The sequence below is a fragment of the Artibeus jamaicensis genome, unplaced genomic scaffold (assembly GCF_021234435.1).
Source record: "Artibeus jamaicensis isolate MK-2021 breed Jamaican fruit bat unplaced genomic scaffold, CSHL_Jam_final scaffold_833, whole genome shotgun sequence".
Lineage (NCBI taxonomy): Eukaryota > Metazoa > Chordata > Mammalia > Chiroptera > Phyllostomidae > Artibeus > Artibeus jamaicensis.
In genome coordinates this window covers 15,608,763-15,630,919 of record NW_026522056.1, presented here as the reverse complement: position 1 = coordinate 15,630,919, position 22,157 = coordinate 15,608,763, and positions in this window count along the sequence as shown.

The window sequence follows — 22,157 nt, the reverse complement described above, 5'->3', positions numbered from 1 at the left end:
TTCCCCTCAAACATTTGGCTAAATTCTGTTAAAAACAGTTAAATCTAATCACATTCCTGACCCCCTTCTGTTTTATGTATTTAATGTGAGGAGGGCCAGGGATAGCACAAACACCTTGTTTTTTAGTTTTAGGGACATGATAAGAGAAGTCTTGGCTGATTCCATTATATCTGATGCTTTTGTCAGTTGATCAGAACGACCTGATTTCAGAATGTCCCTCAGGACAGAGGAAGCAATCTGAAAGTGATAGCTGAGTGTTTGGGGGGGGGGGCGCACCGCAGGGACAGGACCCCTCTGTCTGAGTCACAGCCTTCTGTCCTGCATTCCATCACAAACATCCTTTGCACATCTCTAATCTAATGTTCATAAAATAAGGTTTAATTATCTGTCCATTTCTCTGTTCCTCCTACCAGACTGTGAGCTCCTTGATACCAATCAGGTGTTATTTAGATTGTACTCCTAAATCCTGGGCAGAGTAGATGCTCAATAAACATTTGGGGAGGAAGGAAAGAAAGAAGAAAGGAAGGAAGGGAGGAAGGGAGGAACAGAGAAAGGGAGAGACAAATGTTTACTTACAATGCCTATGAAACTATTGAACAAAGCCTGATGAGTCGTTTTATTAATAACCAAGTATGGTTACTTAGGATTAAAACACAAGTTATATTTTAACAGTTACTGTGGGCCTTATATAATGAAACATAAGCATAATATACAGAGGTCCAGCACAAATAACACCCCTTTTTATTACAAATATTTTATTAAAAAAGTATAAACATGTAATTCTGTAACATAACAATATCTTGCTAAAGCACACCACATGTTATTTTAGGTGAAGTGTTCGAATTAAAACTATAAATTATTACACCCGTATTATTAGCCCACCCACACTCAAGCAGGCATTACTTCCGCTGGGCACTGTATTTTTTTTAAATATATTTTATTGACTATGCCATTACAGTTGTCCCATTTCCCCCCTTCATTCCCCTCCACCCTGCACACCACTCCTCCACCATCCCCCCTTTAGTTTATGTCCATGTCACAAGTTCTTTAGATTCTATATTTCCCATCCTATTCTTGCCCTCCCCCCATCTAGTTTCTATCTACCGTCTATGCTACTTATTTTCTGTACCTTCTCCCCCCTTCTCCTTCTCCCACTCCCCTGTTGCTAACCCTCCATGTGATCTTCATTTCTATGGTTCCTCTCCTGATCTAGCTGTCCTTTCGGTTTGCTTTTGTTTCAGGTGTGGTTGTTAATAACTGTGAGTTTGCTGTCCTTTCACTGTTCATCTTTTTTATCTTCTTTTTCTTAGATAAGTCCCTTTAACATTTCATATAATAAGGGCTTGGTGATGATGAATTCCTTGGATTTGACCTTATCTGAGAAGCACTTTATCTACCCTTCCACTCTAAATGAAAGCTTTGCTGGATAAAGCAATCGTGGATGTAGGTCTTTGGATTTTATGACTCGGAATCCTTCTTTCCAGCCCCTTCTTGCCTGTAAAGTCTCTTTTGGGCAACGTGTTTTAAAAGGCTTTAAAAAAACCGAAACTGATGAGACTTTTCATTTTCAAGAATTATCTGGGATATTAGCTTTACAAAGAGTAAAAGGTAGAGTAAAACATGAGAAATTGCTAAAATGAAATGAAATGAATTATTTATAGTTGCCACTATGAACTTCCAAAGAAGTTTAAAAGCGAACACGAAACTATTGCTAAAACAAATCAGCTTTATTCATTGTCTTTGTATATTCTGAAAACAAAATACTTGAGTCTTACTGATAAGGGGTTCATTTAATTCTTTGTAAATGCATAATTTTTTTAACCTGAATGATGTCAGCACCATATATTGGTTAATCATTAGAGGATTCCCAGTTTTCCTCCTTGTTCTACTCCTTAAACAAGAAGATCGTAAATCCTTGAAGTTTCCTTGGAGTTATCTTGAGTAAAGTCCAAAGTTTATGTCGTGTTCTGTAAACCATAAACCTCTCTACCAAGCACCGCTCACCGAGGAGTAGACTCAAAGCGCACCCAGCGTTTCTGGGACAGTCTGCTCAGCCTGCCTTCCGGCCATTCTTTAAATATTCATCAATACTTGGCCTTTTGCCCATGACCTACTTAGATTTTTCAAAACTAAAGGTTTTATTTTAGAACAGTTTTATATTTATATAAAATTATAACAACGGTACTGATAGTCGCCTCTGCTCAATTTCCCCCAGTATTAATATTTTACATTAGTATGGTACATCTGCTTCAATTAATGAACCAATATCATTACATTATCACTAACCAAAGCCACAGTTTATTCAGATTTCTTTAGTTTTTTCTAATATTCTTCTCTCCTGGATCCAGTCCCAGATACCACATTATGTTTAGTTGTCAAATGTCCTTAGGCCCCCCCGACTGTGACGGGCACTCAGACCTCTCTGGTCTTCGATGAGGTGGACAGGTTTGAGGACGGGTGGCACGGGGTTTTGTAGAATTGTCCCTCAGCTGGGAGTTATCTGATGCTTTCCTCATGGTTAGACTGGGGACACGGTTTTAGGAGGAAGACCACAGATCTGTTCTCATGACCTCATATCAAGAGACCATAGCATCAAAGTGACTTATCACTGTTGATGTTGACCCTGATCTTGAGTTGGTGCTTGTCAGTTTTCTCCTCTGCAAGGTTACCCTTCTTCCCCCATTTCCATACCGTTTTCTGCAGAAGGAAATCACTAAGCTAAACCCACACTTAAAAAGTGAATGGCTGTGCTCCACCTCCCGGAGGGTGGAGCCAGGAATGATTTTCTGCACAGGACACATGTTTCTTTTTTGCTATTTTTTCATTTGCTCAATCATTTTTTTTACATTAGCATAGACTCATGAATACTTATTTTTACTTTTACTTTAGGTTATAATCCAGTTCTACCTTATTTATTTTGTTGCTCAAATCCTACTGATGCTGGCCATTAGGAGCTCTGTGAGTTGGCTGCCTTGTCCCTTTGACACACTGCTATCATTGTGTTTTGTTTGGCTGGCTTTTTAATTTTAATTTTATCTTTTTAGTCCTTTCTTACTCTCTGGCACTTTCAGACACTTTAGGCTCACCTAGTGAGGAGAGTGGTATTAGAAACCAAGATCTGAGTGCTGGGTGTGTTCGGTGCCCTTGACTCTAGGCCTTCTCAGTGCAAGGAACAGATCGGGTGTGTGTACTGACTGGTATAGATTCACATGCGTGTAAATGCTTCTTTGTGTAACCACAGGACACATAGATAAACCTATACCTATCTTAAGCTAAACATAGGTCCATGCCATGTTCCAATGTATTAACACATGGATAGTTCTGGCCTTCTCTCTTTGCTTAACTGTAAACTCTCATTGCAACAGTGAACAATCTGACTTCCACCTCTGGCTGTATCTTTACGTAGTTGTTTATTCCCAGTGTATAGCAGTATCTGCACTGTTAACCTGTACTCTCAGGAGAAATAACTTTACCAACTAAAGCACAGTCTCCCGCATTGTTTCTTTTGCCTTCGGTCCTCCGGATCTCACTTTTCTGCAAAGTTACTAAGCACCCTGGGCACCAGCCCCTCTACCCCCGCAGTGAGGTGGTACCATGCACCTACAGGACCCTTAGATTGTTTTTACCACCTTCCGCCTTCCACCCCTGGGATCCCCAATCTCCTAGATGATTTATAAATTTGAATGCCAATTTCATTTTGTATAAACATAACATAGGTTTATGCTTAGTGCAGATTTGCCTTAACATTAAAACAATGTTTTAAATTCGTTTACATGCAGCAAAACTGATAAACCACGGAGATTTATTCATTCGTCAAATGGTTCCTGAGTTCCTATCTTGCATCAGGCCCTGCACCTGACCCTTGTGTCCGAGGGGTTTTATCTCGAGGTCTCGGGGAACACCCCTGGTGTAGCCCTGCATCGTCAGGGAAGCTCAGGGAGCACTGACTAAGCACTAAGTGAGGAACTGGATTGTGATATTTATGGCCACATCTTTGAAATCCTAAGATTCCTTAGATTTTGCAGCCACACTTCCCACAGTGCTTCAAGAATCTGCAAAAATAATCTATTTGGAGAACTGCATTTACATAAGGTTATAATTTTTTTCTTACTGCTCTTTTGCTCTTAGTAAAAAAAATAATTTAAACTGCAGGGGAGAATAATAACTACTGAAGTCAATACTAGCTTTTGTCTACTACAAATGCCTTCAGCACAACTTAAATTATAATCTGCTTTGTCAATCTGCATCTGCTGAGAGCAACAATTAAGTTGCTGCACACTTGTAGGAGATCTGCTATACTCCTTTTTTTTATGGACTTTATTTGTTGTACCAACCATGTTATCTAAGCAGCTAGTGAAACTGCATGTGCAAAATGACGCCAATGAAGAAAGGCAGTCATTGTTGCTCCTGCCATTGGCGGTGGGGTTGGGGGTGGACTGGCTGGAATTAGCAAATTAGCACATAGATTATTGTTCTTAAGGATATTAAGGCTTTACAAATCTTTTCAGCTTCATCTCATCTAACCCCCAGCACAGCGCTTGCCCGTGGTGGTATAAGGCTGTCCCCAGTGGGGAATACTTATTTCCATAGCAGATTGAGGACCAGGCAGGAACAATGCTCTGGAGTTGTATGATTGAGTTGGAAAGTTTTAAGAAAAATATGCTTAAAATCTTAACATTTATGTAACAAGACACCGGACTGTATCTTACTGCCGTACTAGGGGATGCAAGCAATTATTTTGTGTAGATCCTCCCCTGTGGTAGGAGGGACTGGGTGGTAGATCCTTCCAGCATGTTGGTTACAAGACAAGTGGCTGCCCCTTTGCAGAGGGAAACTTGGAACCTGGAGAAAGAATTCAGAAGCAGGTGCTTCCGGCTAAGGTGTTAGGTGCTTAGCAATGCTGATTAGGTATAATGACTGTATCTAAAGAGGCAGAAAGAGCTTTCCTCCCAAACTTTCCAGAATATGATTTTTGTTCACAGGAGGTATGCGTACTTTGTTGTCCAAACATTTGCTTTTGAAAACTTGGGGGCTAGAACCAGCTCAGGTAGGAGGGGCAAAGCGTACCTGACCTTCTGCTCACTGCAGACTGAAGGAAGGAGTGAGAAAAGGAAGGGCCAGGCTGGGATCCCGCCGCCTGGACTGCTGCCGTTGCTCACGTGAGTGGCTATTTAAGCTGAAACTCGAAGCGTTCTCATAACCCCTGTGACTGTCATGCCCAGGCTCTGCGGGGCCGACTAGACCTGTTGGGGAGAAGGTGGGATTTCACCTGAAGGGAGGAAACAAGGACCACTTGTCTCAGGAGAGGAGAGGAGTTTGGGACCAGGAGAAGAAGGTTCATCTCTGTCTTCTGGGAACCGAACTGGGCTTGGACTCTGAGGTGTGGGGAGCTCTGTGGACTGCAGACAGCGTGCAGAGGTTGGGCCGAGCCTGACTTGTTAAGAGTAAACAAGTCTAGAAGCAGCTGTGAGTTTCACTTCGCTTGTGACCAAGTCTCCTGTAGAGTCTCCCTGGAAGCCCGGTCTCAGATGTTCCATGCGCTGTGCAGAGATGTACTGGGTGTGTGCCTGCGTGTGCGCCTGCGTATGTGTGCTGGAGAGGGCTTTGAGAAGAACCATGTTCTTCTTAGAGGCTGGAGAAAGGGATGCTGGTGGGGGCAGACATGCCTGGCTGGGAAGAGCTGCACTCGGATAAGGGGGGAGCAGCAGCAAAGGCTGTGGGCTAAAAAGCGAGAAATAAACCTCTAAACCGGCCCCCGAGAACACAGCCTGTGACTCCTGGAGAAACCTCAGGTCAGTGGGGAGGCACGGGCACCGGTGCCCGAGGCTGTTGGGAAGTGGGGCTCACATTCGAGTAGTAAACTAGGAAGGGCTCATACATGAATGTCTTGGGCGTACAAAAAAAGTAACTTAATTTCAGTTCAAGATCATAGTTTGGAACACCAGGGACACCAAAGTTACACTTTATTTTCTTCAGCTTCTTAACACTTTTCTGTTTTCCACCAGGAAAATTACTCTATTGCAATGAAAAACAAATTCAGTACCTAATTTGGAAAAAAAGCATGAGCCTTTAACAATAGAATAATATTGTCAACATTTTAAGCTAACAGCAGTCTGTAAGAGCTTTTCTCTCCTTCACATAGCTCCTAATCTACCTGTGCTCACAGGCACGCATTCACTGTTCTCTCCCAAACATCCCCAGTGACAGACTTGTGTCCTTACAATCACAAAACCCTCGCTTACAACCCACGCTAAAATAGCAAAGGTAGTCAACTGTGCAGGTGGAAGCTTGCCAAACATCTGCTGAGCTCCTTATCGCTTGGAAAGCCCTTTAGAACCCCTTGATCTCCTTTGGATAACACTGTCTTGACAGTGTTACCAGGTAGGTTTCTTCCTTCTTTATTTTACTTTAAAACAACGATACATAAAACAATTTTAAAGGCAAGGCGGACAAGAGCCCTGACTAGCTTTCTAGATTTAGCACGTGGGAGAACTAAGTCTAATTTCCTTGTTTGGTATCACAAACTTTGATCGCTAAACAAATACGCGCAAAAGTGCGGCTTTAAACTCTGGATGGAAGTTAGCTAATCATTGACATTCGAGACACTCTGCTACTTGACTGCACTTAAACAATAAATGAACCAGCTGCTCTGCAGGCTAAGCTTCTCCTCTAGAGAAGAATCGTCCCCTTAAGAGGCCCACACAGCTCTGCTGAGGGGGTTGGCAGATCGCAACCTGTCCAATTCCTTTTCGGCATCTCTCAGAGTGCCCAGCTAGGGGACTGGCGCGGACCGGCAGGTGACCATGTACTTGTTGAATGGAGGGAGGGGAGGAAGGTAATTGCCACAACAGGAGCCCTCCTTCGGTCCCAGGTACTGCCAACAAGTGACAGATTGAATCCTCTAAACACCGCATGATTATAACCCTATTTCCCAAGGGAAGAAACTGAGGTTGTGACAGAGTACGAAATCTACGTATCTCTGGTATTTATCCTTTTTCCTGGAACAGAGCTCCTAAAACCCAATTTCCTGAGTGATGGGGGCTTGGGGTGGGGGCTCGGGGCGGGGGAGTGAGATCACCTGTCGTTAAAATATTTGGTGTCACCTCTGGCTCCTGATACAAGATCTAAGTAAGACCCTAGACATTCCAGAATGATAAGGATGTATTTTTGTTTGGGGATGTGATGACTGGTGGCCGGAGGGGCATCTCCTAAACAGCTTCAGGAGAGAGACTAAGGCATGATTAATCCTCTCCCCCTTCCTGACTTCCCAAGAGAGAAGAGGAGCAGGAGACTGAGGTAATTACCAACCGCCATGATTTAGTCAATCACACCCATGTGATGAAACCTCCATTTTTTAAAAATCCCTAAACTTCGAGAGTAGGCGTGGTGTGGGGAGGTCAGAGAGCTTCCTGGCTGGTGAGGCATCAAGATGCTGAGAGGGTGAGAGAGGGTGTGGAAGCCCCAAGCCCCTTCCCATACACCCTGCCCTGTGTATCTCTTCCACTTGACTGTCCTGAGTTGTATACAATATTATATTACAGTTTATAATAAATCTATAACAGTAAAGTGCCTTCCTGAGTTTTGTGAGTCTTCTAGCTAATTACAAAACCCAAGAAAAGGGTCTAGAGAATCCCTGATTTATAGCCAGCCTCTCAGAAGCATGGGGAGACCAGAGACCGGCAATCGGCGTCTGACGTGGGGGCAGTTTTATGGACTGTGCCCTTGCGGTGGGCGGTCTGAGGCCAGTGTCCGCACTGACCTGAACAGTGTGGAGTGCCCAGTTGGTGTCCAGAGGATTAGGGAATTGCCTGGTGTTCGATGCCACAGTGTAGTGAGTAAAAATGGTTCACAGAGGCTCAGGCTCAGAGAGGCTGGCCTATTTAACTTCAAGCAGCGTGAAAATGGGAGGAGAGCTGAGGTTTGGAGCAAATTCCCCAGATTTTAATTCGGTAATATTGAATACCATGTCGTTTATGATTTAGCTGTTTGACTTCTGGAAGGTTCCTGTTAATCCCGCTGCTGATGAAAAATGTATTTCATGAGAACCCACAGTATCACTTCCAAATGGAGGTTTTTGTGAACTTTACCAGAGACAAGCATAGTATAAATACACCCCTGAAGGTCACAGGGAGTTTCTAGGGCCGGAGCTCTGGTCCTAGGTTCACTATTTAGTAAAAGTACTAACTCTGGAAAGGCACGTGGTCTCTCACTTTGGTTCATTTTCTTCTATTCTTTCAAAACATAGGCAATTTGTTATCTGTATTTTTCTTCTGAGAAAATATGAAACTTCAGAAAATCACATTGCTCCCTTCAGTGGAATCAACTGGGGAAAAGGTGCAATAGAAATTTGAGAGATCACTCCCACCACCAAAAATTCAACCGCTGCAGCGACCCCTGCAGAGACAGCAGCCTAACCATCACCGTTCCCGTCGCCACCACCGCCACCACCATCGCCACCACCACATTGCCATCATCATCCTCACCACATCCTCAGGTTTTCTGAGGACAATACAGACATTTTTTTCTTCCTCCTGTGAATGTTACATTTATGATTTCCTTTCACTGAAGAGTTATAGCCCACAATCACCCATGAATGTTCAACCCTCCGGTATCTAAAGCATGACTTTGATAGGACACAGATTTTAGTAAGTAAACGCAAATACCCAGCATCACTAATGGCAGAGGTAGTTTACCAACTTCTCTCTTTGATCATCAGATTCTTCTCATTGTTTATTTGGAAGTGGTCAGCCTTCAAAAATGTCTTTGAAGTAAGTTTGAATAAATGCTTTTCCAAACTCATCCCTCCCACCTTTCAAAACATACACGCAGCCTTGTTTCTATAATAACATTTGGCTCTGGCTTATGGGTGTATGTTATGTAAATCTAAATGTTTTCTCTCATTGCTTGTCTTCCAAGGTCCTGGATTAATATACCACATGACTAGTAAACTGGAAGTCAGACTTTGCTCTCTACATTGTGGCTTCTAATCTATGATAACCTGTGTTATAAAAACAATCCTTATGTTTAGAAAGTATAACTAGTAGATATGGTTATTAAGATTAATTTCCTTAATCCACCTATTAGATTTTGAACACACAAACAAATATTGTCCTTTTTCTGAATATCAGTATAAAAAGTCTAAGAATCCATCTGGAACTGCCCTCGAAGTCTGCGACAGCTCTTGTGTTAGGGTGGCAAACTCTCTTTATGCAAAAAGGACTTGATTGTTGAAAAAGGCCTCATTCAGAGGCAGGCTGCTGAGTGAAGGAAATAAAGACTCAAGTTACACATTAATTTTACTTTAAAAAAGCTTCTACTAGAATATACTGCAGTGATAATCAGCAAGAAGTAAAATTCTAGGAATGGTGAGTTGCTGATGCTTATTGAAAATGCATTCACAGAGGGAAAAATGGAAAAAGAAAGTCTTGATTTCATTAAATAAACAACAAAAGACATTTCGACTTTAAATTTCAACTTTCTTGGATGATCAGTGATCGGAAGTGCAGGATAGAGAATAGCTGAGGGGCTTTTAAATTTTTTTCACATTTCAAAAAGATGTATGAGTTTTAAAAGTCTAAAAAATATTGTTGTAGTAAAATAGTTTTCTGTGTGTGGCTCCTAACCTGACTTTAAAGACAATTAACCAAACAGGTCTCCAGATGTGTTCTGAGACAAAACAGCTACATTGAAATACAGGCACAGTTTTCCAGGGGGACTATTTGGAAGGTTAGCTTATTTTAATATTAAAGGTCTAGTAGCCTCACTTAAAAATTAGACTAAGGCTGAAAATCATCTCTCTCGTTCATATGTTCCTTCTGAAAGTCAAAGAGCTTTGCGGATTTCAGACTGAAATTTCCCACAATCTTTATGAAAGGAGAGTGAGTTATATACTAAATTTACTACAGCTCCTTTGTTTTTGGTTTTGGTGCTTTTAGACAATGTATAGTCCCAGGTGTTATGTTTATAAAACTGTGAATCTGCAGCTCCTGTATCTTAATTTATTTGTTAAGCACCATATACAAAACTCCACATTATTACATATTTTGTAGCTATAGATGATGATATATATACCTAAGTGTGCTCATGACTTCTGAAAGAAAATGGATCATGTAACTGTGTCCCCAGGATTTTCCTGCCCACACAGAATCACCTGGTATTACGGAGCACCTTAAAGACACTGGGATAGAGTCTGGACAAAGGAAGACATACATGCTGGTTCCTGTGTTGTCATTTTTCTACTGTCTAATCTGAGAGACAAGTGGGCACCCAGAGGTGATGTATAACCACACCCAAAATGAAAACAGGAAGGTATTTCCTGCTCTGTGCAACCCCCCTATTCTGGACATCCAATGTGATTTTTTTTATCCTGAACATCCAATGTCAATTTTTTAGACATGAAAATAGCCAGTCCAATGCACGTCTCTAAAATTTAAGCCCTTTTGTTTCCTCCCTGTGTCTGTCACCCAGGCAGCTGTGCCTTCGTGGCAATGCACCGAAGTCAAATGTTGGGAAGGAATTCCCTGATCTGGCTCGGAACGTGCTCGGCTATTTTTAGGATTCCAGCTGGTGGCCTTAGCAGTTCTTAGAATGATCTCAGTGTGGCTGCACTTCCTTCTATTGAAATAATTTGGGAAATGAGCACCGGATGAAATTTCAGTCTGCACCTATCGTTATTGCCGCTTTAAAGTAAACAAGTTCCTAGAATTCTTTCCACTAGCCTGATGCAATTTAGTTGTTGCCCAGGTTTGGTGGGCTGAGGAAATGATGGGAAAAATCAACCAAAGTGACTTGGAATCTTGGGCTTCTTTCTATCTTCTTATGCGTAACTCAAACGGCAAGCCTCCCTTTGGATTGTCCTAGTGGTAGTTTTCACAGCGGGCTCTGCTGAGCATCACTGCAAAGGGTGACAGATCATGAGATGTTGGGGTGCTTGATGAGATTTAGAATCTTTCAGATCGCACCCAGATCTTCTGATCATATTCCCCTGGAATCAGACCCAATGACCTGCATTTTTTAACGGACTCCCAGGTGCTTCTTGAAAACACAAAAGCTTGAGAACCACTGCCGACTCAAAGGCCACAGACCTAGGAGTCAGAAATTGGAATTTCGGGTGTTCCCACTCCCATTCCACATTCCTCTATTTTACATATCAGACTCCCCCTTATGCTTTCATTTGAAGAAACCCTTCTGTGGGGAAAAAAGACTTAAAGAGACAATTACTCCGGCATAAATATCTGAAAGAGTGCTTTACATGCTTATCTTTACTGGTGATTTGTTGCTGGGTAGAATACAAACGAATGCACAAAAAATGATTTTGTCCAGGTAACTTCTGGACATAGAAAGCCACTTACTTCATTATTCCAAGGACACGCTTTCACATTTCCAGCTGCAACTGATTTGTACAACTCAGGGGACCTTGAAGACAGATCCCCATGAATGCTGGCTTGGGTATCTGAGTGAATGCTCTACCCTCATTGCACACCCAGGACCCTATTCTATATCCAATACTCAAATCTGGCCTTCAGCCCAAGAGTTCCTCATTTTAGACAAAGTTTAAGAATGCGACATGTACAAGTATAATCAAAGAATGCATCCCATATGCTGGTATTCAAGTCACACAGAATGAAGAAATTAAGCACATGGTAATATGATTGTTTGTAAGATAATTTTGTACTGTGGTACTTTGCTTTCCTAAATACCCAAAATGAGTCTTTCCTATTGTGTCAAATTTAACAAGCGATCTAGAAGACGAAAGAGACTAGGAGACTTTCAAATTTTAAGACCAGTCAAAACTAATAAAGCATTCCATTGGGTTTCACATGGTATAAAACTCATTAATATGATTCCGATAAGTTTGCTAGCATAAAAAACTTCAAACTCATAAAATATGGTAGATGGTGACTTATGTATCTTTATTTATTAAGCACCTCCTATAAACAAAGCTCCATATGATTATATATCTGGTAATAGTTGCAAAGGAAATAATATATCGAGGCAGGTCTTCGAGATTCATATAATCGAATAGGGGCACATGAAGGACAGGAACAGTGTCCACACTATGTCCCACAGCAAATGCAAGCACTAGAGCTCTGTCATTTTGCATGAGAGAAGGGAAAGTCAGAGAGCTTCCTTCTGGTGCTTTCCTCCCATGAAGCGCCCCCTTCAGGTGCCTAATGATGGTACGTTTCGCCATTGGGTTCCTTGGTGTATTTGTGTGTGAGCGTGTGTGTGTCTGCCTTTCTCTGGATACTTGGTTCTGTGAATTTTTTTTCTCCTCATTTTATATCTTTTACATCTTTCTTTTTAATGCATATGCACTAGAAAATTCAAAAGTTAACCTAGAGTCAGTTGCTGTTCTCAGTTACTTAGGTATTTTTCAGAGATATCCCATGAAAATATAAGCATAATGTGTATTACCTTGAGATTATTTCAAGGAAATAAATATATAGCTACTGAATTTTTAAATGGCTATGTAGCACTCTTATCTGAGTTCTATGCATGGAATTCTTTTATTTTAACTTTAATTCTAAGAATTAAAATTCTTTCTTTCTACACCCACACACACATACACACACACACACTCGTATTTGTAGAGTTTAAGTATAGAAATATTTGTCTGCTTGGGCTGCCATAACTAAACACCATTGACTCGGACAACAAAAATCCATTTTCTTACAGCTTGTAGGGGACCGGTTTGTCTTGGCCTGGCAAATGTGACTCAGCTCTGTATGGAAAAACTACAGATGTGAAGTGGTGGGCAGGAGCCAGACCTTCAAACCGAGTTTTCCCATAGGAATCAGGCCTAGAAAATACTTACAGACTGTTATGGCTTGCTCTTGCTAAAACTCCCTCACCCTGGTCTAAAGCAACAAATGTATATTGTTTATCCTCAAGTTAACTCCTAAAACCCATGTGAGCTCTCCCAAGGACAGAGCTAATGAGCTCATTGCCATTCCCCTCTGCATGCTACTTCTATTTCCTTGATTGTACCTAGAATGTAGGTAATAATGCTCTGTGTGATAGATAATAAATCTTTGTTTGATGTAAGACCCAAGGAAGACAATAAAAGCCTGTCTAGGCAAGGGTTGGGGCGCTCCCCTCTTGAGGGAGTGGCCGAGGCGCCATAGGCACTCTCCTCTTCAGAGAGTAGTCGTGTGCCTGTTCCCTTTTTCCACACAGGGTCGTTGTCGCCTGCGCATTGATTCTCGTCGTATACCACAACAGGCGGACTCTGCCGGACAGGGTCTGCAACACAGCTCTGGAGACTGGAAGTCCCAGCTCAAGGTCTGGCAAGGTTGTTTCCTAAGGAGAGCGTTCTTCCTGGCTTTCAGGAGGCCAGCACCTTAATGTGTGCGCATGTGGTCCTTCCTCCATGCAAGCACTTGGAGGAAGAGAGCATGAGTTGTCTTGAGTCTCTTCTTATAAAGACCCGAAACCTATCTACTTCAATTGGAAATGAGGCCACTGCTATGGCCTCATTCACCCTTAACTACTTCCTTACAGACCCCATCTCCAAATACAGCCAAATAAAGTGAGGGCTTTACAGTGTGAATTGGGGAGAAACACTACCATTTAGTTCATAACCTAGAATCTATTATGAATTCATTTAGACAAATGGAAGGCATTAGGGTAGTGTTACAGATTAGTATGAGGCAGTGACAGCCCATTTTAAGTTTCTCGGAGGGCTTTGCTGTTTACTCACTGGATGTCAGACTAGGCTTGAGAGTCAGAACAGGATGCTTAGATCCCAAAGGGGAATGGACAAATAATTAGAAGACACCTTAAATATTAGAGCTCTTTTTATAATGATTCCATCGTACACTTTTACAGTTTATTTTTGTGGTATTTTATAATATATGGAATGTATTAGTATAGTCTTATGTGCATGCAATTTATAGCATCATAAACACAGCGAGGGACAGCTCCGGCTGGGTGCTGACAGCTATACCATGACAGAGGTACGAGATCACTTGTAAGGATCAAAGGTGGCCTCTCTCATGGTGTAGAAATTCATGAACACAGTTAAGACCCTAAAACTTGATAGCAAGGGTAGATTGCAAAAAAAAAATCATCAAAGAAGTAGAAAATAGTGGTGGAAGAAAAGAAAGGGTTAAACTATGCTACTCCGAGACCAGAGGGGAGAAAAGGAAAAGGAGAAAGAGGAAGGTATGGTTATTATTTCACAATATCTTTTAGCTGTCAGCTTTGTTTGCCCTATTTATTCCTAATAATCAGCTTGGTGGCATGAGTCCAACTAACCACAAGTGATAATCATGCCAGTGTTTGCACTCGCAGGGGACAATGGTTTCTTGCAGAGGGCTCTGGGTGGCTCAGAGTTTATCCTGAACCATTTCTGTGTTTCCTTCAATGAGAGAATAATGCTTGGCCTAGACCCAAACATTCTCTCGGTTGCTTGGTTAGAGAACTGAGAAGCTGAGTTAAGTGCACTCCCGTGACACTCTCACAGGTAGGAGACCTCATGAATTGTTTTCCTCGAGAAGGTATTTTAGGATTTGTGTGTTAAAGCTTCTTCGGAAAAGGGGAAAACTCGTCAGGGGACTGGCTGCCTTTCAGTAAAGGGTGGCAAGTCCTTCTTTACGGGCTTATGGAGAAGTTGAGAGCCTTTCTACCTGCCTCCCTTGAGGCACATAGAGTGTTAAGTGCTACCCCCAAACTCTCCAGAAATCCAAGGGGTGGCTTCTGCTCGGTACCTGCAAACAGTGCAGGTCTCTAAGCAGCAAATGCACAGGCCGACAAGGCACAGAGAACAAAGTCCTTGTTAGTCCTTCCACTTCTTCATCTTAAAAAATGAGATTAAGAACAGTACCTGCCTCATCTGGTTGCTGTGAGTTAGTGAGCTAATGTAGGTAAAGTCCCAGCGCAGTGCCTGATTCACAGTAAAGGCTGCATTGCTGTTTGCTGATGTTCTGAAGGGTCCTTGTCCTCCAATTCCCTTTTCTATTTTACCCCTCCTCTCTATTCAATAATAAGACTGCAGTAAGTGAACACTGACATGGGAAAAGGATGTGATAGGAACCATGGGGAGGCAGTAGGGGAAGAGTTCGTGAGCTTTTAGTTTCACAAGAACAGACTCTGCAGAGATGAAACCAGGACAGAGGTAATAGGTTGGGGGGATGTTGGATGAGCAGTAGGAAGGCACCCGTCCCTTCACCCTCACTCACACACTGGCTGGGAAAAAGTGACACAGATTGGGAAGAGACTGAATGGGACCCAAGAGTTCTGAGAGCGCGGATACTGGTAGGTTTCTGAGAAAAGAGGCCAAGAGCCCTGGTTTCCACATCAAGTGATTGAGATGCTGGAACCTAAAACCAAAGCAACAAAAACCAACCAACCAACTAAAAAACCCTCACATATAATTTCATAGGATCTGAGAGTAGAGCAAAACCACACCCCATTTCTTTAAAGTTCTGGGGAAGAGGCAATTAATGACTGTATAGTGTGACTTGGCAGATGTGGCTGTAGTCAGGCTGCGCAGTTTCTCAGGCCCCATCCTGTCCCCAGCATAGTTTCTTAGCCCCCAGGAGAGGTCAAGAGCATGAGAACCACCTGGGTGGAAGGTGATGTTAGATGCGATGGGACTTCCCAGCAGGAACCAGAATGAATAGACAATACTGAGGATGGAGACCAGGTACGCCCTCACCAGACTCCACACAAACACCTCGACACTCAAAAGCCACAGTGGGGAAGACGGAGAGAAAGAAAAACTGACTCCACCACCCTGAGACTTAGAATAGAAATTACGTTGAGTGATGGAAAAAGAAATCAAGATACACTTTTTTTGCACATCTGAATTCACAGACAGAGATTCATACCTGCTCTACCTGTTTTCTTCATGACTCAGACATTGCCCTCATTTGGGAAAAATGAAGTGAGTTTTGGCTTGAAAGGTTGAGTTCACCCCTGGCAATCGATGAGTCAACAGGGCATGTCTCCATGGCCTATCATGGCCCCACAAAGACGGGAAGAGACTGGAACCTTGGGAACATCTGACACCATGAGATCACAGTTATAGCACATCAGGGTGGGGGAAGGGATGGTGAGCAAGCGCTTAGGAGCTCCCGCTGCGAAGGATGGGGTAGGGGACATGGCTCAGATTGCCGGACCTCTGTTCCAGGCAGGAACTATGGTAATGTCTATGCCTGTGACATCGGAATACCATAATTCTGCATTTCTATTCTGTTCTAGCTGGTCTCCAGACAAACATTACTTGATGTCTACTATATTCCGTAAATTGTGTTGGATGCTGGGAACATTGCTGGGTAAATAGGGTATGGTCCCTGACTCCAGAGTGTCCCTGACTCCCTAAGCTCACAAGGAGATCCTTCAATGTGAGGTGGGCAGTAGGCAAGCTAGGAGCACAAAGAGAGGAAAGTTTGTCCAAGGTGAGTGTTCTGGAGCAAGTCCCAGAAGGAGGGCTTCTAGGCCGGGTTTTGGAGGATAAATAGGTCTCCATACAACAGACAGAGATGAGTGGGAAAGAAATTTCTGACAGATGACATAGCTTGACCAAAGGTATGCAGGGGAGGAGCTGCAGACGGTGCTTAGAGAGCAAAGCATTCAGCATCTCGGGGCTGTCAGGTCAGTTGAGTAAAGAGAGAGGTGGAAGTTTGAGCAAAGTCATACAGGACCTTGAGTGCTATAATTAGGAATGTAGCATCCATTCTGGAGCTGATGGGTAGCTACTGACAGGTTTCTGGCAAGAGAGTGGTATAGCCAGGTTTATGTTTTACAAAGATGTGTCTGGCAAGAGAGTGGTATAGCCAGGTTTATGTTTTACAAAGACGTGTCTGGCAACATTTGGAGGACAAATGAAAGAGGACTCAAAAGGGGACAAGAATGCAAGGTGGTAAGACTGGCCTGTGGTCCTCTCATTCACCAACCAGCTCCAGCAGGACTCTAGATTGGACCACGGGCTCCCCGGACCCACCCGTCAAGTCTTGCTTGTAAAAGCTGTCCAGGATCAGATACATCTGAGTTGAGGGCTGCTGCTTAGGCTGGCTTCTAAAGACTTGAAAGGAGCAATAGACAACCCTCCTTGACTCAGACCTCCTGCCTGTATCCTATCTGGTAACTTCAAGATCTGGATCTCCCCACTTTCTTCTTCCTGCCCTTGCTACTACATGGCTTCCACTTACAGCTGCTCGAACCATCCCTGTCCAGCTGCACCCACCCGCTGTGGCAGTGATATTCTTGGACCGAGCAAGCAGGCATCCAGACAGTCTTGCACCCGTTGGCCAGTGCAGGGTGTTGGGCAGGTATCTCTGCCCCTTCAGGGCTCCCCGTTTCTACCCCTCTGAGCAGGGTATGAAGCCTCAGCCTGACTTTGGACCATGGCAGATTCTTCCCTTGTCAGAGCTGCATTTTCATAATTAACAGTGGGTCAGGGCTTCTGGGGATTACTGTGACTTAATACTGCCTCTTGCTAAATCATTTGGAGACATTTCTCATATAGCCGTCTCAGCTTCCAGTGACTTCAGTCTGGCTCTCTCAATTCATTATTCATGCCCATGGCTCAGATTTTTACATCCTCACAGCTATTGCTGGTCCCGTAATATTGGCTGGGAAATGAAGGAGCCAGAAGAAGGGCGAGAGCGTACAAAGGGGGTGGGGGATGGAAAATTCCAAAGGTGAATCACGCCAAGGGTGGTGGTGGCGAATGGCAGTGGGTCAGGTCTGCAGATGGTGGGACCTCGATCGAAGAGGAGTTAAGAGCCAAACAAGCTCCTGGAGACAAGAGAACTGGGCAGAGAGAAGTGTGGAGCTGCCCTGGGAAAGGAAATTATGGGACTTGATTGCAGGAGCAAAATGCAGCTCTTGCTATTGATTAGATTAGTTTATCTCTGCAGAGCAGCGCTAGGCTGCAAAGGAGAAGCCAGGAGCTCCCCGAGCAAAGTTCCCCGAGAAAAAAGAGCAGGCTTCGCTGCTGCCTGCAGTTTTCTCACCAACAGTCCCTTTTAAAGAATAAGTCTTCCCCTCCCTCCCTCATTTTTAGGTTGGATAGTCCAGTTAATTCTGTTGATTATTTCAGCAGATCCTGTTGACATTGTGGCCCTAATGACTTCGGCACTTGGAGCAGAGGGCTGGGCAGTGTTGGGCTCTGATGGGACAGGAGCAGGCCCAGCGGTGCTGGAGCTGGCAAGACCCTGGCGGTGACCTACCCGAGCTGTTCTCCACCCAGGCTGCACCTGGACTCACCAGAAGGCTTTGGGAAAGAAAATACCTGTGTCTGGGGCCTGCCCAGGGAAGTTTAATTTAACAGGTCTGGAGCAAGGCCTTTGCATGACTATTAAAATAACATAATGAGTCTACTGAGCAGCCAGGGTGGAGATCCCCGACTGAGTCCAGACGTCTCATTTTGTGCATTAGAAATGGCTCCTGGAGGTAACGTCTCGTGCCCCCATGTGCCCAGTTAGGAGATACAAGGGTCTTCTGCCTGTCCCCAGGCCTGTGCTGCTTGGCTAAGCTTGACATCTCTCAGCACAAGTACCTGCCTGGTGTGACTCCTCACACATCCTACCAAGAGATGATGGGGAGGTTGCTTCCTCACATGTCCCCTCAGGGCCCAGCCACCCACCCTTAGGGCTCAGTTCCAGCCTGCTGAATATTTTGTAACAGCGTGAAGAGAGGTTAGGTATGTAAATAACTCCTTCTATGAGGGAACACGTATACAAGCAGGCAGAGACTCAGCCTCCTGTCACTTGTGTTTGATAGCAGGTGGCTTTGTCTCTGAAATGCAGTCATTGCTAACCATAAAAAAAATGTGGAGCAAACAGTTAAGAGAGGGAGCTGCATTACTGAGCCTCCATTTAGAACCATCCCTTTGATCCTGGATGGGGCAGGGCATTTCTTAGGGAACTTTGGACTTTATACCTATTTGATTGGACAGGGAAAGCTAGGGTAGTGAAAGTGAACATCGATGTGGAGAAATCAAGCAAAAGGACTCCATTTTCTTTTTAAAGGAAAAGTCAAGTTTATCGACAGCTTGGGGAATTTCAAATGGAGAACATGCTGTTTAGCTTTCTCTTGTTAATGTCAAACTTCAAATGGTTATTCCTTTTTCCTTTTTCTTTTTTAACTTTAAAAAATATAAATAGAATAGTTTTCAGCCTAGTAATACTGAATAACTATAATAATTATAATAAATGATAAATAAGAGATTAACTTGATTTCATACAAGGCTGCATTCATTTTGGATGATCTTCTGGTCGCATTTAAGGACAAGACAAAAATTTATCAGATGACGTGCTTTCACATGGAAACAGAACGTTTTTGAACATTTGCTTTAATTCATTCCCAAGCTCAGATGAGCATGATAATAGAATAGTGGTTTCCCCATCAACCTCTTGGGGCGACTCCCCACCCCCACACTGCTTCCAGTCCCATCCTAAATCCCAGAGGATGGAGGATGAAAATGGGTTCTCATCATGCACCTGGCAGTTGGCAGCACACGCTCCCTGGAGAGAGATCTCCCCTCAGTGTTGCAGTGGGAGGCTTAATTTACACATAGCACGGAATTCATATTCATGTGCTCCCCATTTAGGCCTCCTGTGTTTACAAATTTCCTGATGAACCAGAAGTCAATAATCACAGCAACTGTAGATGTAGAAACAGAGGGAGCGTAGAGTATACCATCCACGTCAGCGAATGAGCAGTATTATGGAGCCTGGAATAATGGCGAGCTTCAAGTTCACTTGTGTGCAGTTCCCTCAGGGTAAAACTGGCAGCTATGTCTTAAAAAGGGGCACCGGAAAACTCAGTTGTTTAAAAACAGACATCCTATGAGTGCATTATTGAGATTTTTACGGCTTCAGTGGGCAATTTCAACACCTTCTCTGAAAGTTTTCCAGGTAGAAATCTTCCCAAAGTTCTATGAGAAAAGAGAGCTAGGTTTCACCCAGGACAATAGGCCCCCGGGTCCTCGGAGGCAGCGCCCGAGGCCTGCGGTAGGTTAGTGCACCCGGCCCCACTGCGGGGCAAGCGGCGTGTTACATAAAGGCCCGTTATCATGGCTTGCTTTCATGCATTGTGCCATCGCAACGGCTGCCATTTGGGAGTGTGAAACTTTTTTTCTTTTAAGAAGAGATTCTATATTTGCAGCAGCTAGAAAATATTGAGGCCTTCAAGATCCATATATCTGTGTTTTAGTGTATTTCAAAAACCGTTTTCTAAGTGAAGTCTTGGTTCTCTTCTGTATTTGTGTGGCGGGGGGAGGTTGGGGAGAGATTGGGAGGGAGTAAGAGAGAGACAGAGACAGAGAGAGAGAGAGAGAATAGGGGCATCGATTCAGATATAATTCCTTCTTGGGTCCTTTTGTTCCATAAGATGACGTAAACTCCCTCGAGCCTTCATCAGCACCGTGGCGTTTCTGCATTCCAGTTTCTTGCTGCAATGTGTAATCCCGCATGTTTTCTCACCTGCTGCGGTTCAGGACCTCCCCCTACTGAAACACCTAGGCTCAGAGGGGGGAAGATGACCCCAGTCTGGCCCTAGGCTATTCATCAGGTGGGGACATGACCCACACCGGTCCAATTTAGACGTCATCTGTGGATTTTCTAGATTTGAAGTGGAGAATATTTTCTCTCTTTTTTCTTGCCTGTGGGGTCTGAAGTGCCTAGAATGTGCCTGGCCCATTGACTCGACCCCTCTCGTTGTTGTCATCAGGGTTTGCCATCAGAACTGTCCGTGGACACAGCCCTGGCACGAGCAGGAGCCTGAAAGCATAAGAGCAAAAACAAGAGCTGACATGAGGGGTAAAGAGAGAAATCTGGGACCATTGCTGTAAAGCCATCCTTTCCATGGTCTGGTTCTATGAGCCAATACATCCTTTTGCTTGTTTGTTTGTTTGTTCATTTACTCTAATCTGAGTTGGGAATTCTGTCTTTTGTGATTAAAAAGTTCTAACCATAACAACAACATGATGTTATTTGCCAAGTGCCTAGATGTACATAAGAGGAAAAGGGTAAAAGCATGATGCAGGAGTTTCCAGCAGAGCATTCTGGGACTGCGACAGAAAACATGAGAGACAAGTTTAGAGATGAAGGTAATAAACTTAACTTTGAATATATTGACTTTGAGGAGCTTTGGATTTTTCCACGTGAAGCTGTGCATTAGGTGTTTGAAAATGTGCATAGAAAACTCAGGGGAGAGTTCAGAAATGGGAGTGCGGGTGTGGAGTCGACAGCATGGTGTAGCCGCTGAAGTCCATGGCCCTGGCCAAGGCCATGAGGGAGACTGGGAGCAGGCAAAGGAGGAGGAATGGGCCTGGAAGAGACATTGGCCACAGGGTGATACAGCCCAGTGAGAGAGGAACAAGAGCCTCGGGACACATAAAATGACAGAGGTCAAAGAGGATAATTCCAACAACATTCTCAAAGGATGCCAGGAGGCTGGGGTGGGTGAGAACTTAGAAGAGTCATCACATTTTACAAGTAATTGATTAATACCCCCTGAGGGAACATTTCAGTTTAGCAAAAACAAACTTCCCAAACTCTCAACACAGGGTTGAGAAATAAATGGGAGAAAGGATGAGAAAGGTGGGGCTTGGGGAATAGGGTTGAGGAAAAGGGTTGGGAATTCCATAATAACAGTGGAATCAGATCAACTTTTTTTTCCTTTAAGAGAAATTGTGATTCCAGCACATTCGTATGTTGAGGAGAAGTCAAAAGGCAGAAAAAAAATACATCAACTGGGTAATGACTGAGAAACCAAGTTAAAAGAAGGAGTAATAGAGGATAAAGAATGAAGTCTTGGAGAGGTGAAAATATATTCCCTTATTTAAGACAGTAGGAAGAAAGAAAATGGCCGTGATGAGCCTGGGAAATGTCACATAGAGAGAACACTAGCTAGCAGAAACTCCATCAAGTGATATGGAATTCCAAAGGTAGATGACAAAGTCAAGTAGGAAGGGTAGGCGAAGGAACCTAAGTGTGGAAAGAATTTGCAACCACTAGGAGAAGCTAATTAAGTTTATCATAGTCATTTTGGAGCCACTCTGAGGTTAGAAAGCATAAGTTGGCAGCGGACTCAGTCCATAGCCCCTCGCAGCCCAAGATTAGGAATGGCAAAAAGCAAAGCTGCATTTGCTCAGCTCTATTGAAGGTCAAGGAACAAGGGAATCTAGGCTGCTGGTGAGTCTT